This window comes from Schistocerca piceifrons, chromosome 7, assembly GCF_021461385.2.
Source record: "Schistocerca piceifrons isolate TAMUIC-IGC-003096 chromosome 7, iqSchPice1.1, whole genome shotgun sequence".
NCBI lineage: Eukaryota > Metazoa > Arthropoda > Insecta > Orthoptera > Acrididae > Schistocerca > Schistocerca piceifrons.
In genome coordinates, this window is record NC_060144.1 from 276,251,333 (window position 1) to 276,264,447 (window position 13,115).

The 13,115-nt window shown below is 40.5% G+C and overlaps 1 protein-coding gene across 1 annotated transcript in view; it reads right to left on the reverse strand.

Moving 5' to 3' along the window:
- The window catches only part of LOC124805174 (calcium/calmodulin-dependent protein kinase type IV-like), a 588,498-nt gene extending 575,889 nt beyond the window's left edge, over positions 1–12,609 (reverse strand). The window contains exon 1 of the mRNA XM_047265660.1: positions 12,539–12,609. The gene's annotated coding sequence lies outside the window, so the exon portion shown is untranslated. The remainder of the gene's footprint in view (positions 1–12,538) is intronic.
- Between the last annotated feature and the right edge of the window lie 506 nt (positions 12,610–13,115).

Consider the following 13,115-nt stretch of genomic DNA (forward strand, 5'->3'; position numbering starts at 1 on the left):
GAAAAGAAGTAATTAAATCGATCGTTTTTTTTTTATATTCTGATCGCACAAGGAATACTGTCATGAAACACTCAGCACATATAATTACACTGTTAAAAACTTTCGACTGCAACAGATGCACAGATACAGATATACTGAAAACAAGTCAAATGCACTGCAGCTGTAGAATATGTGGCTGGAATTGACAACTGTACTACATTTACAAGCAATTTTAGAATATGTGGTGAGAGGTGATGTCACAATCGCATGGGCAGGAGTGACACAAAATCAGTAAAATTACGAAAACTGATGGAAAATATGTATAAGATGAGGGAAAATACGCCAAAATGCGGTGGAAGCTGAGGGGGGGATGGGAGTGTACTTGCATGTCTTCTGTTTGGTGCAGGAACATTCTTGTACATGCAAGTGAGAATGTGACAGCAAAAGGAATACGAGAAAAAATTGACTTGGAAGCACTGGGAACCAGGCAAACGGCCGTTTTTCGTTAAAGCGATAAGACGGCTGTAACAGAATATTTAACATGGATGACCACCAATAGAGTAATAAATTTATATATGTCGGATCAGAGGACCAGGTGTGACCTCAGATTTATTAGCAACCACTTTGTAGATTTTTAAAAAGTGTCCTTAGCTAAAGACCGTTGTATTACCAGCTGGGGGATTGCAATGTAGAACTACAGAATGGATTGTGTTTGACCCTATGCAAGACTGTTTGGGTGTTTTAAATCCTAACAAACAGTATTTGCAATGTGCTTCTCTGTACTCTCCACGAATCACAGCCATGTGGTGTCAGCTAACAGCTGCTGCATGGTTTTGCAACAACATTCAGCTGTATGTCTGTTGAGGTAATAGTGCTACATGCAAGTTGACTACGGTCCTTCATGCATTCCTAGTAAGGAGATCCACCTTCCTATAAATTGACGAGCATCTGCATTAAAGGATGAAAGAAAGTGGATGGAGTGATCGGTTGAAAGAGGTTATAATGAGATATTATTTAATGATAGGCTGATGATGCATTTTAGAGAGAGAGATGTTGTGGCGGGTCATCTATGACACATTTAACCAGGTCTTTTATGTTCTCTCAGGGTGCATCAGTTGTGTGCTACAACTTAAAATCGACTCCTATACAATTGCATGTTCTGTGTGTGACTGAAAGCGCTGTCTACTTGCAATCGTTGACAGTAAATCTCTCCATACCACAGTCAGAAGAGGACTTCCAACACATGTGTAATGAATAATGTCAATCGATGGACAACCTATATGAACATCCTCCTCCAGATAAACGAAGATGTATGCAAAGTACTCCATTTCCCTTCCACATCTTGGACATAAATCGAGTCTTCAGTTTCATAACTCCAATTATTCTAAGTTAGTGACACACATTTGTTAGGTGCTGCAAACCCTGTGTATACACTTGCTTGACAGTTGTCCTGTTTCTGCAGAATGGCATGTAATTTCACTTGTCAAATACTGCTGCTATACGTTTGTTTCCCTGTAAGAGACATTTTCGGTTCTGACGATCATTTTATGGGACTGCTACGAGCATAGCATAATTTCTAAACCATAATCGGATGTCAGCTCTGGGTGCTATACACCTCTGGAAAGCTGTATTGTGCACGCATGACAAAGAATCTATGTTTTTCTTTGGTGTAGAAGGAAGTTTGTCACTGTAGTGAGTGAGGTAGAAAACTTGCAGGACAGATGTATGTCAGATGTTGGACATATATGTCCTGCATTAGAATATTAAGAGTATACTGCATGACTAATATTTTGGAACCACATGGCTTTAACATTATACCATATTCAAGCGCAGAACTGTGTAGCCTTAAGAGAGTATCTGTTTATGTACTATGATCATTTCTCTCATTCCAGTACCTTTTTGGTACTGACCCTGGACGCTAGACCAATGCTATAAAATTGATAGCACCTTTAATTTATTAAAAAGCTTGAAAGCCCATCTGTCTGGAGCGCCGTCATGCACAAACCACACATTTCTTCTTAACCATCCGTTATATCATCATGGCACTCTCATATCTACTCTACAATGATAAGGGGTGCTAACTTCCATGGCCTTGTACACTTGGATGGGTGCCGTGAGTAAGATTGGTGTGGAACAGCAGTTATGGAATCAGCTCATTCTGTTCCTTCATGAGATGTGGAATGTAGTGGGTACAGTACCCTCTGACTTTTTGTCAGCTGTAAATCAAACCAGCAACAGTGTTGCGGGGAGGGTTGCCAAAGACAGTATGGGGAGATCTTACAATCTCCAGCTTTATCCTATGAGTCTGAGAAAACTCTAATACTCCCATGAACGTAGGGAGACACAGCCAATCGTAATCATAAATGATGCACTATGATAGAAGGGCTAGAAACGTGTAAATAACCTAACTTCATCGGTACTGGACCCTGTCTGGTATATTTTGGTGTATATGCCCGAGAATTATCCATAAATGAATGTATTGCACAGTCACCCATCTTCATTCGCAATCTATTATATGGTACATGCAAAGCAGTGGACGAATGGTTTATCGATGATACAGAAATTAGAAGCATGCTGCTGTGTCATTGATTGGTGTTGAAATTACAGAAAACTAGTTCAGATGGTTCAAATGGCTCTGAGCACTATGGGACTTAACATCTGAGGTCATCAGTCCCATAGAACTTAGAGCTACTTAAACCTAACTAACCTAAGGACATCATACACATCCATGCCCGAGGCAGGATTCGAACCTGCGACCGTAGCGGTCACGCGGTTCCAGACTGAAGCGCCTATAACCGCACGGCCACTCCGGCCGGCCAGAAAACTAGTAAAATTGCTAAAATTGAACATACTATCAACTGTGGTGCTTAGTACAGTACATTGTCCCATATCGACAGTGCCTTTTGCATCCTATCTGTCTACTTTTATGCTGTTGATTATTACATAATGATTAAGTGACGCCACGTGTTTGACATGGAGAGAGTCTTGGTGGGAGCAACACCTTCTGTGGATGGCCAGCACCAAAAAACTGATCGTGCACATGGCTGCAATATGAGGAATCAGTATTCTTGATCTCTTTGAAACCGAACACATAGACATCTGCTACCCCGTCACTGTGGAAGATGAGGTTAAATGTAGAAGTCATCACCTTCGGGCAGCTGTTTGGAAATGCACCACTATGCCACAAACTCTTCCAGTTTACATATGTTGCGATGTCCTCCACATTTTTATTAATACGAAACACCGCCTCTGTCTTTTATTTCAACCATCCTGTGTGTTGTGGGAGCAGCATAGTTTACACCATGTGATGTCCAGCTTTCTGCGAGAGTCAATGGATTGAAGTGTTGTTGATTTAGTACCCTATACAGACTTTGAAGTTGTGGTGGATAAACAAAGTGCATGGCAGTGTACAAAGCTGTAGAGGTACATTCTGTGGAGCAGAAATACAATGTATCAAACTGCTAATGAAAGTACAACACAGGACCCTCTCTACCGATTGATAGTCTGTGGGATATGGTCCTCCTACAGTACGGGTGACGAAATTTTACACTTGTCTGTGGAAGCGACTTCAATCACTGGCCACCTTCTTCAATGTACCAATACCTGTGTATTTAATAGGATCACCACATATGCTCGATGTCAGCATGCAGATAATATTTATTTTCGGTATATTGGAAGAGAGGGATGTGGTCATCTCGTCAAGTTCTTTACTGAATGACGTTAGTGAAATGTTTTTAGTTTGTAGAGTTTTTCCCTGTTGTATGGTAGAAAGCAACGAGTATAGAGAGAATGTTTGGGTGACAGTCATGAATGCACCTCGAGGGATGCAGATCTCCATTGGACTGCAGTACCTGTATGTAGTTTGGGAATGTACCACGATCCAGTAACAAAATCCTCGTCCTTCTTCCAGTTCTCATATACTAATTTTCCTAATAAGAAACAAAACCATAACTGCTCATAGTTTTTTCTATACTATTTCGTGCTGTGGGAGAAAGCTTCGTTTGGCGCAGGCCTTACACATTGTACACGGTTGGCAGAGCTATTCATATTTATCTTGAGTGGTCAAAACAAGGTCCTGTCACATTAACTCAGCTCACAGTATGCAGAAGGTAGTTGACATAGTGCTCTCCGACTTCCACTCAGTTCCAAGTTAAACTGTAATGATCACATGGACAAAGCTGCAGAGAGGGCAGGGCAGAGACTGAGGAACAGTTACAAGATGCATAGGGGCAGTCTAAGACCAAGACCGCTTTTCATGCAGGGTGACAGTAACATAGTCGTTGCAGTCTTGGTTTTACGCGTAATAGCTGGTCTCTTATAAGACGTTTACGTCTCTCGTCCTAAGACACACTGTTACCATTCGCAAGAAAAACAAATGAGGCATGTCTGTCCTTTGCGGATTTCCATCAATGTTGTCTGGTGCCACCAGGATTCAGCTATTGGCGAAGTATTGTACTTAGCAGGGGATGTGTGATAGATTCTCTGTGATTGGCAGCCTTATGAAGTTTGTGTTGGGGGTGTAAAGCTACTATGGTCATTACTCTAACATACGCAAAAAAATGGCTATATTTGGTTGTAAGGGAGGTATGGATTTGATGTAGGCAACTGCGATTTCATTGCACTGATAGCTGCAAGGGGGATGAAAAAATTTACATGGAAAATTATGTCCAGTCATAAGAAGGATATAGATACTGACATTTTCAGAGCCACAGCCATTAGGAGGAGGAATATCCGATACTTTGCTCGTTGTCAAATGTCAGATTGGGAGTGCAATCGTAATATTTAATTGTACGTAATTACAGTAATAAATAGGTAGCTGGTTTCCGTGGATGACACGATTTGGTATGCAGAATGCATAATGTATGTAGTCAAAGCCCGGAATGAATTGACAGTTCCAGTCTAAGGTGTAAGTCGTCACTGAGCTTCCAAACCAGTCAGGTGTGGAACAGGCATGTAACTGACCTAACCATGTCGCCCCCTGGGTATGTGGATAACGAACTAATGCTCAGTATGGTTTGGGCTGTCTCCACTGTCGCATGTGTTGCATGTATTCTCCGTGGAAAAAAGAGCTACTCAGTATCGACCACTGCAAAGTGCTGGCATTGGACATATTAATAACATCCAAATTCCAATCACTTCAGTCATCGTGGAAACCCATTGCGATTAGACGGTCCTCTCTGGAAAGCCAAGTCGAGCTGCAGACGGGGCATGATTGCTGAGATACGCGTGTCATGGTGGCAACCTGCTGTGTGCGATATCTGGCTTGGGTTGTTGCATGTGGGCATTAGGACGTGATTGTACGGGATGCGCGAGTGTTACTGTGATCTTTGACATCTAGCCATGACAGCTGCTACTGTTACAGATTGGATTATAGTTTAAGAGTGTTGTTTAGTGGTTCTCAGTACAGCACAGTGGAAATTCTTGAAAATTCGTGATAAGTTCTTATGGCACCAAACTGCTGAGGTCATCAGCCCCTAGACATATGCACTACTTAATCTAAGTTAAACTAACTTCCACTAAGAACGACACACACACGCATACCCAAGGGAGGACTTGGACCTCCGACGGGGGTAGCCGTGCGAACCGTGGCAAAGCTCCCAAGACCGCGTGGCTACCCAGCGTGGCAATCACAGTGGACTCTGTCTTGCAGAGGTATTTGTTGTTGTCTCTATTCTATCACACAGTACGCCCTTCCTCATCGTTCTGAATGCAGCAAAGAGAAGCAGTTTAGAAATTCTGTAGTTCTTTAAAACCTCAATCGCAATTTCAAATTCCCGATTGATGATTTTATTGTTTCCCGTAGTGGTATTGTAAGTGCACATCTGTCCAGCCCCTCTTGCAAATTGTTCAAGGACACAGCGTGCAACTGAGCTGAAATTTGAAACTTTCAGGTCATCTTAGATTCCCAGGCTGGGGCTGTTGCAGTTATTATTGATCCAAGTTAAGTGTAAACGGTTAAAGAATGTCTTGTATGAGGCTGCATGTGAACCATTAGGTCTGATCCCTAAATACATATACCACAAAACTGCTGACATTAGGATATGGAGGTACATTATAAACGGAAGGCATGTGAAAAATGGTTAGCTACGAAAGATTAATATGATTGGAAACCGCATATCACAGCTAGAACAGAGATGAAATTTTTTTTAATAAAAGCCAAGAATAAATCCTGTAAATAAATGTGAGGAAGAAGCAGAGAGACGTACAGGATAATCTGGTCCTCGAACATCGACTGTCTAGTTGAAGCTCGCGAACAGAAGTAAGTCAGCCTCAGTTACATTTTGGTATTTTGGTGAATTATCACTTCACGGAATAAATGTCACAGTGTAAACGGCGACGAACTCTCTCGTAGTGGAACTGACAGTGTTCGTGGCAGTTGCGTTGCGACTAACTTGCGCGACATTGTTAAAGTATTATTGATCTTTGACATACGGTACGTAATATGTTACAAAGAGTGTACCTCGTAACGCTCCGCATGTAATTGCCCGGGTTCTACCCAGTATTTGACAATGAGAGCACTTAGCGACTTGCAAATAGCTTTGGACACAATTTCAAACCCTTACGAAAGTTTTTCTCGATGATACCCGCCCTCACAATGAGGAAATGAAACAAGTTTATCGCTTACTACATTTTCGCTGTTCGTGGCGTAAAACTGCCGCATCAGGGGTGAGTTTTAATGCATTAATTCTTCATTACTAAATATATTCCCAAAACGTTTTGCTGACAGTATTGATATATACCACTAAACGTCCCTGCAAAATTATACTATTATTCGTCACGTAGTTCAGGAGATATGACGTCATAAACAGTGAGATACCCGATAAACTACTTTTTTTTAAAAACGGAGCGCAAGTTATTCAGATTATATTCATCATGTGTTTGATGATGAGAACACTTAGCGACTTCCAACTCACTTTAAAGTTAATTAGAAACTTTTTCTAAACTTTTTTTTCACTCACATCTTTAACGTCAAATATTTGGCGTTTTTGCTCTTCTTTAAAGTAATCATAAATTTGAAGCTTTTTATGAAACGACATAGATTTTTTTAAAGGGCAGATATAAGGCAAAATGCATTCTTGTACTTAAAAATATATATCTCCCAAAAACATTACAGCTAAAAAGTAAAACTTGAGATTATTATGCTCAACATGCTACTTTATATTCTGTATAATTTGTGTTTGAAAATGCTCATCGACGTACATTTTATAAGGATTCGAATTTTTAATTACCATTGTTCCTATAATGTACCTTTTCTCGTAAACTAAGCAATCAATACAATTGGAATATCACAGTTTACATCTGCAATAAGTGGTTAATAAAATATGTGGAACAGATTTTTGTTTAAGATCGCAGTTGCTTTGAAATTAATTTTTTCAGTTTTATGTTATCTGGGACTGCTCTATTTTTCTCTAATTATAAAGGAGACCTTTTCTCAGAGAAACGATAACGGGAAAGTGCTGCGCACGATTATTCAGTAAGTAATACATAAGACTATGCAAATTTTCAGGATATTAGCTTTTATAGTTCCTGAGAAAAGCTACATTATAGCTCAAAAAGTCAGTTTATGGCAACTCTCTTTTAGCGTTTTTATTTCAATGTTTGACAATATTGCTATACCTCTAGTAGCTAACACTGTCCCTAGCCATAATCTTTATTGTCTTCCTCGTCTCCCTGGAGTAATCTCTTTCCCTGCCTCCTTTGTCTTGCTAACTTTTGCATTTTTTTCTTCTGCTGCCAGAGCTTTGTCCAGTCGCGCTTCATCGATTCTTCTGAGTATCTACAGCGTGAATGCTCCTGGATGGAAGCCTAGTCTCTGTACACATTTACTCCTACCTACATTTCCACTACTGAACACTAGACAGTCATCACATGCAGTTATCTTCATAACAATTGAAGACATAAATACTGTTTTTGGACTGCGCACCCATATCATGGTTATTGTAGCTCTTATTTGTATTCTGTGTTTTCGCCTGTACACATTTTCTCAGCGGTTGAGGATTGCTTAGCTACCTGGTAGTTGGTTTTATAACATCTAAAACAGCAAGTGGAAAACCATGTTTGTCGATTTATCGCTTTCCAGTGGCTTCTGCCTGAAGATATTTGCTCCGTATGTCACAAACGGAATGTTGAGGATTATCATCTGAGGAAAGTTTGTGGAAGAATAGTGCCCATACAGCTTTCTGCGTTGTTTTCACACTATCTAACTTATACCTTACAGCTTTTTCATAATATACTTGTAAAGTGTGAATTTCATTGTATGTCAGTCTATTAACACCTCCTAGTGGCTTTCCATCTTCTATTTTCTTGCCTTTTATTTCTTTCTTCAACCTGGGAAGTCTACCTCCCACTCGCTTTTGAACATGCCCAACACATTCCAGTTTTTCAGTTTTAGTTTGTGACGAGCCATAAGGATTGCTCTCTAAAACAGTCTTAAAAGCACTGGAATCTCCATCACCTAGATACTTCACATACCTAACACTATCTTGTTCAACTGACCTTCGGAATATTAGTTTCATCTCAGCTGATTCCATTGCACTATTTGACCCCTGGTAATTCATGCTGCACACTTTCTTGTGTTGTTGCTGCCACCTTTGTTCTTCACTGCCATCACTGCTCTTTCCTGTGTCACACTGACAGCAATATTTGCTCATTACTTGGAAGTCTAAGATTTTCTCAGTATCCGTAATAATGACAGATGATACACCATGAAGTGATGTATGGCCTCCTCCATCCAGGTTCCATCACAAGAGACACACAGATCTGTCTTCACTACATAGTGTCCTCCTTACCCCTCGTTGTTAATATCTACATCTTCTATCTTGTCCTCCTTGCACTCAACTTCAAGAGCACTGAGGAGTGTTCCGTTGTAATCGCTGAATCTAGTCACTGTTGCCAGCATGTTCATCAACCCACAAAACAAATTTGTGCCTTCTCCGCCTATACCAAGCACCTCATGGCGTAACACGATATTGTATTCACCTGGTACATCTTCCCATGGAGAGCAGATGTATTGAACTGAACATCATATTTACAAACTTTACACAAAATATGTATATTACTTACAGTGCCAATTCTGTCACTATCATCATAGAGTCTATGGTCCTTTGAGCCACAGTTACCATACGCACATGAAATATTAAACATATGGGCTAGTAATTCTAAGTCAGTTAACCTAAATCCTTTGGAAAACTAGTTTTCACTAAATTTCCTCTCAAATGAACTCAATGAGTTTGTCGAAAATCGTTCTTCACACGTAGGAGCAGTATCTGTAACACTGTTATTTAAATTCGATATTTCCTCACCTTTTTGGATATGCGTGCACTGGTACGACCCATTTCGAGCAATACGGGTTGGTATACGCAAAACTAAAAACTGAAATAAGTTTGTAGCACATACTATTAAGAAAACCACCTTATAAACAGAGGAATAAGTAAATATAATCCTTCTCTCAGCCTTCTAGACTCATTTGCCGTTCGTTTAGATTGCGTGAACGAAAAATTAACGCATAAAAAATTCTAGGATAGAGAAGGTGTGAGTCACAGCATAGAAAGAGGGGGCGTGGCAGGCGTAGATGCCCAAAAAACTTTTTTTTAAACATATTTCTGGCTAGAACTCAATTATGAAACTTCGCGATGCTATTCTTAAACAATCAGTGTAACAAATTACGGAATAAAAGAGTTCGAATTTTTTCGCAGGGTTTTGCCGTACATCTCCCCTTAATAAATCAGAGATTTACTAGCTACTTACTGCCTGGAAAGAGCCACTGTGGGGTGGGAATGAAAAGGCGGCGACATTAAGACACAGCTCAGGAACACCTGGAGCAGTTTCAACCAAATTTGGTAGATACGTAACTTATTATTTGTATGAAAATAATGTGAGAGTGAGATTTCCCACCACTACTACCTATGGGAGTATGGATGAGAAGGTCTGAGTCAAAAGTTTTCGAAAACGATCTTTTAGAATTTATATCCTGTATTTATTTGATTTTGAATCCTTTTAAAAATATGAAATCCAGTTTGTATCGTATGTGTGCTGTTCAGTGTGTAAACCAGACCGCGAGAACCAATACAACAGCAAACCATTAATTTTGTAAACATGTTTCGAAGCCTAAGATGAATCCACACGGTTATATATCACAGATAAATTTAATATCCTCTCTCGAGTCGATGGTGTAAAACAGCAGCGAATCACACACATATACCTGCAATATGTAACATACGCGTATGGTCAATATTTCTTTTCTAAGCCCACCGATCTGCGTCAACCAAACTAGGTGCACATATCAATCATTACTAGGAAAGAGATGCTGTGAGGGTAAAAACCACCAACCTCCCATTGGGATGGAAGTGGGTGTAATAACCTGGCGAAGAACAGTGGAGGAGGGAGGAGCAGGTCGGCAGAGAGTAGTCGGATCAGGAGATGGATAGGCAGAGAAGGGTGCGAAGACATTGGCAGACAGAGACAGAAAGGATGGACAATGACAGGGGTTAGGAGAAGATGGACAAGAGAAGGAGAAGGAGGAGGTGGATAGGAAGAGGCGGGAGGAGGAGATAGACTAATAAAAGATTGTAATAAATAAATATCCAGGAAACTCTGGGTCTCTCAGCTAGCTTGCTATAAAAGAGCCAGTCGAAAAATTAACAACGGGGGGAGGAGACATACATATGACTTTCATAATTTACAAAGGCATAGGATAACGGACCAGTAAAGAATCTATATCGATATCTTGATGAGAGCACAATACATAAGCTACAAGTTCCTATAGTTAAAAAAGCTTACAAGGTATTATAGACAAGAATTAAAATAGGAAAAGAAATCTCCAGAACAATACGACCAACCAAAGATACCTACTTTGTTTAAAGTTCTTAAAGAATAGATGAAAAGATGTGGAGGAATTGACCTAGACGTACAAGCGGGGTAGTTATCGATTTTACTATCCGCTGATCATCAAATAATTTTGGCTGCAGATGACGATGATATAGAGTACATGATGAAGTAAAACTTCGAATAACTAGGGGTGACAATAAAATTTTCTAAAGCAATATATCTCTCTATAAGCACCGAAGAGCATGACATTGTATTCATGAAAAAACTGTTGAGGCATGTCAAAAGTATAAATAACTGAGAGTTACGAGTGTCGTTTAACATCTGGGTTCCTGTAAACACGAAATAAATCAGGGGACCACACAAGCTAAACAATCAATCAATAAGCTGAATTCCATCAGATGAAATTAAGAAAAAAAGTTATATGAAGCAATAAAACAATGCATTCATTTATATGGAGCAGAATCCTGGGAAATGATAAAACAAGACAGAAAGGGAATTGAATCCTTGCATATGATTTTCTGAGATAGAGTTTCAAGGTGAGAGAATCTCCCAAATACAGAAATCAGGAAGCAAATGAAAAAGCTCAAGTACATCACCGAAAAACTGAAAAAATCGGCATTTAAAACTGTATGGCGTGTGATGAGGTTAGGGGTTCAACGATGGCTGAAAAAAAAGAGTAAGCACTATGCCGGCAATCTCCATAAAAGAAAACAAAAAAGGGGAAGACCCTGCACAGAACAGAAATATCAAATGTATAAGGATAAGCAAAGAAGAAATTTAAAAGAATATTTATGCAAGGATGAAGAAGCTTGGATACAAGTTGGTGAGAAGTAGCCTAGAGAACTACAAAAGAATTTATTACAAGAGGCGCAGTGCTTTTGAAGATTATTAAAAAAAATGTTCTTCCCTAGTAGTTAGTCGCTTCCTTAACAAAATGAACTGATGTGAAAACGCACTCCATTATTTACAAACAGATTTTCTTAGTTTACAATTTCCTTAATTTTGAGCTGAGCTATAATCATTTATTCCGTGGAGTAACGTTTGTGTTGAACTGTTCAGCTGGCGCCGCCAGAGTGGTGTAAAGTTTATATTGCAGTCAGATGCTGAATCTAGGTCACCAGTTACGACTTTTGTACCGTAAAAAGTAAATTTTCCAGGCTCTTGTAATTAGATTCCATAATGCTGAACTCAAGCGCTCACTACTAAGCTACCAAATAACTTTTATATAAAATCCTCCTCCTTTTAAGAAAGTCAAATGTAACAGTGTTTCAAGGCGAAATCAGTCATTCGTCCAGATTGTTGCTTTTGCACTTATTGAAAAGATTGGTGGCTCTCTTATACGTCAGTCTGGCCTCTACGAAGATACATCACCGATGTAGTTGCAACTACGGTATTGTTATCTGTATCGCTGAGGAATGGGAGACACCCTACCGTAGTGGGGGCTATTACAATGTATGAAAAAAAGAGTGTGTGGAAAACAAAATATATCTGTTTCAGAGAGCTGGAACGGTGATCGAGATACTGCAGAACAGTCTGAACTAGCGTTGATCGAGTGTGAAGTAAGGCTTTTAGAAGTGCACTAAATCACTACGGATTCCTTCCAACATTAACACGGGAGAACCCTCCATTGGCATCGTCCGTCAGAGCTGGTACTCTTCCGCCAAGGAGCATGCGATGTTTAAAAGACGCGCCAACAGCGTGTGTAGCGAGCGAGCGCATCGCCGGCACTCACCGTCGCTGGCAGTCCTCACATCCGCGTGGTATGCCGCGCAGCGTCGCACTGGCGGCGCGAGACCAGCTGCCGACAGCCGCCCCTCCACGCCCCCTCCCCCCCCCCCCCCCCCCTCACACCACGCAACAACTGCCGGCGTTCTGACACCGCAACTCTTCAGCGCAGCCGCTGCCATTAGCTTCCGAGCAGCGACTGCGTCGAAGTGGTGATCGCTACCTACCTTAGTGCCGTAACAGTGAACTGAGGCATGCTAGAGCGGCCAAATGATACACTGGTGAGCAAAACTTAAGACCGTAACTAAATCCGAGTTCACACATGCAACTCATCTGTAGCCACAGCTAGTGGCATACTGGAGTTGCAACGCAGTTGCATGTGTGATCTCCAAGTTTTTAGTCGCGCAACTTAAGAGAAGCAGCTTTTGTCATGCCACAAATACACTACTGGCCATTAAAATTGCTACGCCAAGAAGAAATGCGAATGATAAACGGGTATTCATTGGACAAATACATTATACTAGAACTGACATGTGATTACATTTTCACGCAATTTGGGTGCATAGTCCTGAGAAGTCAGTATC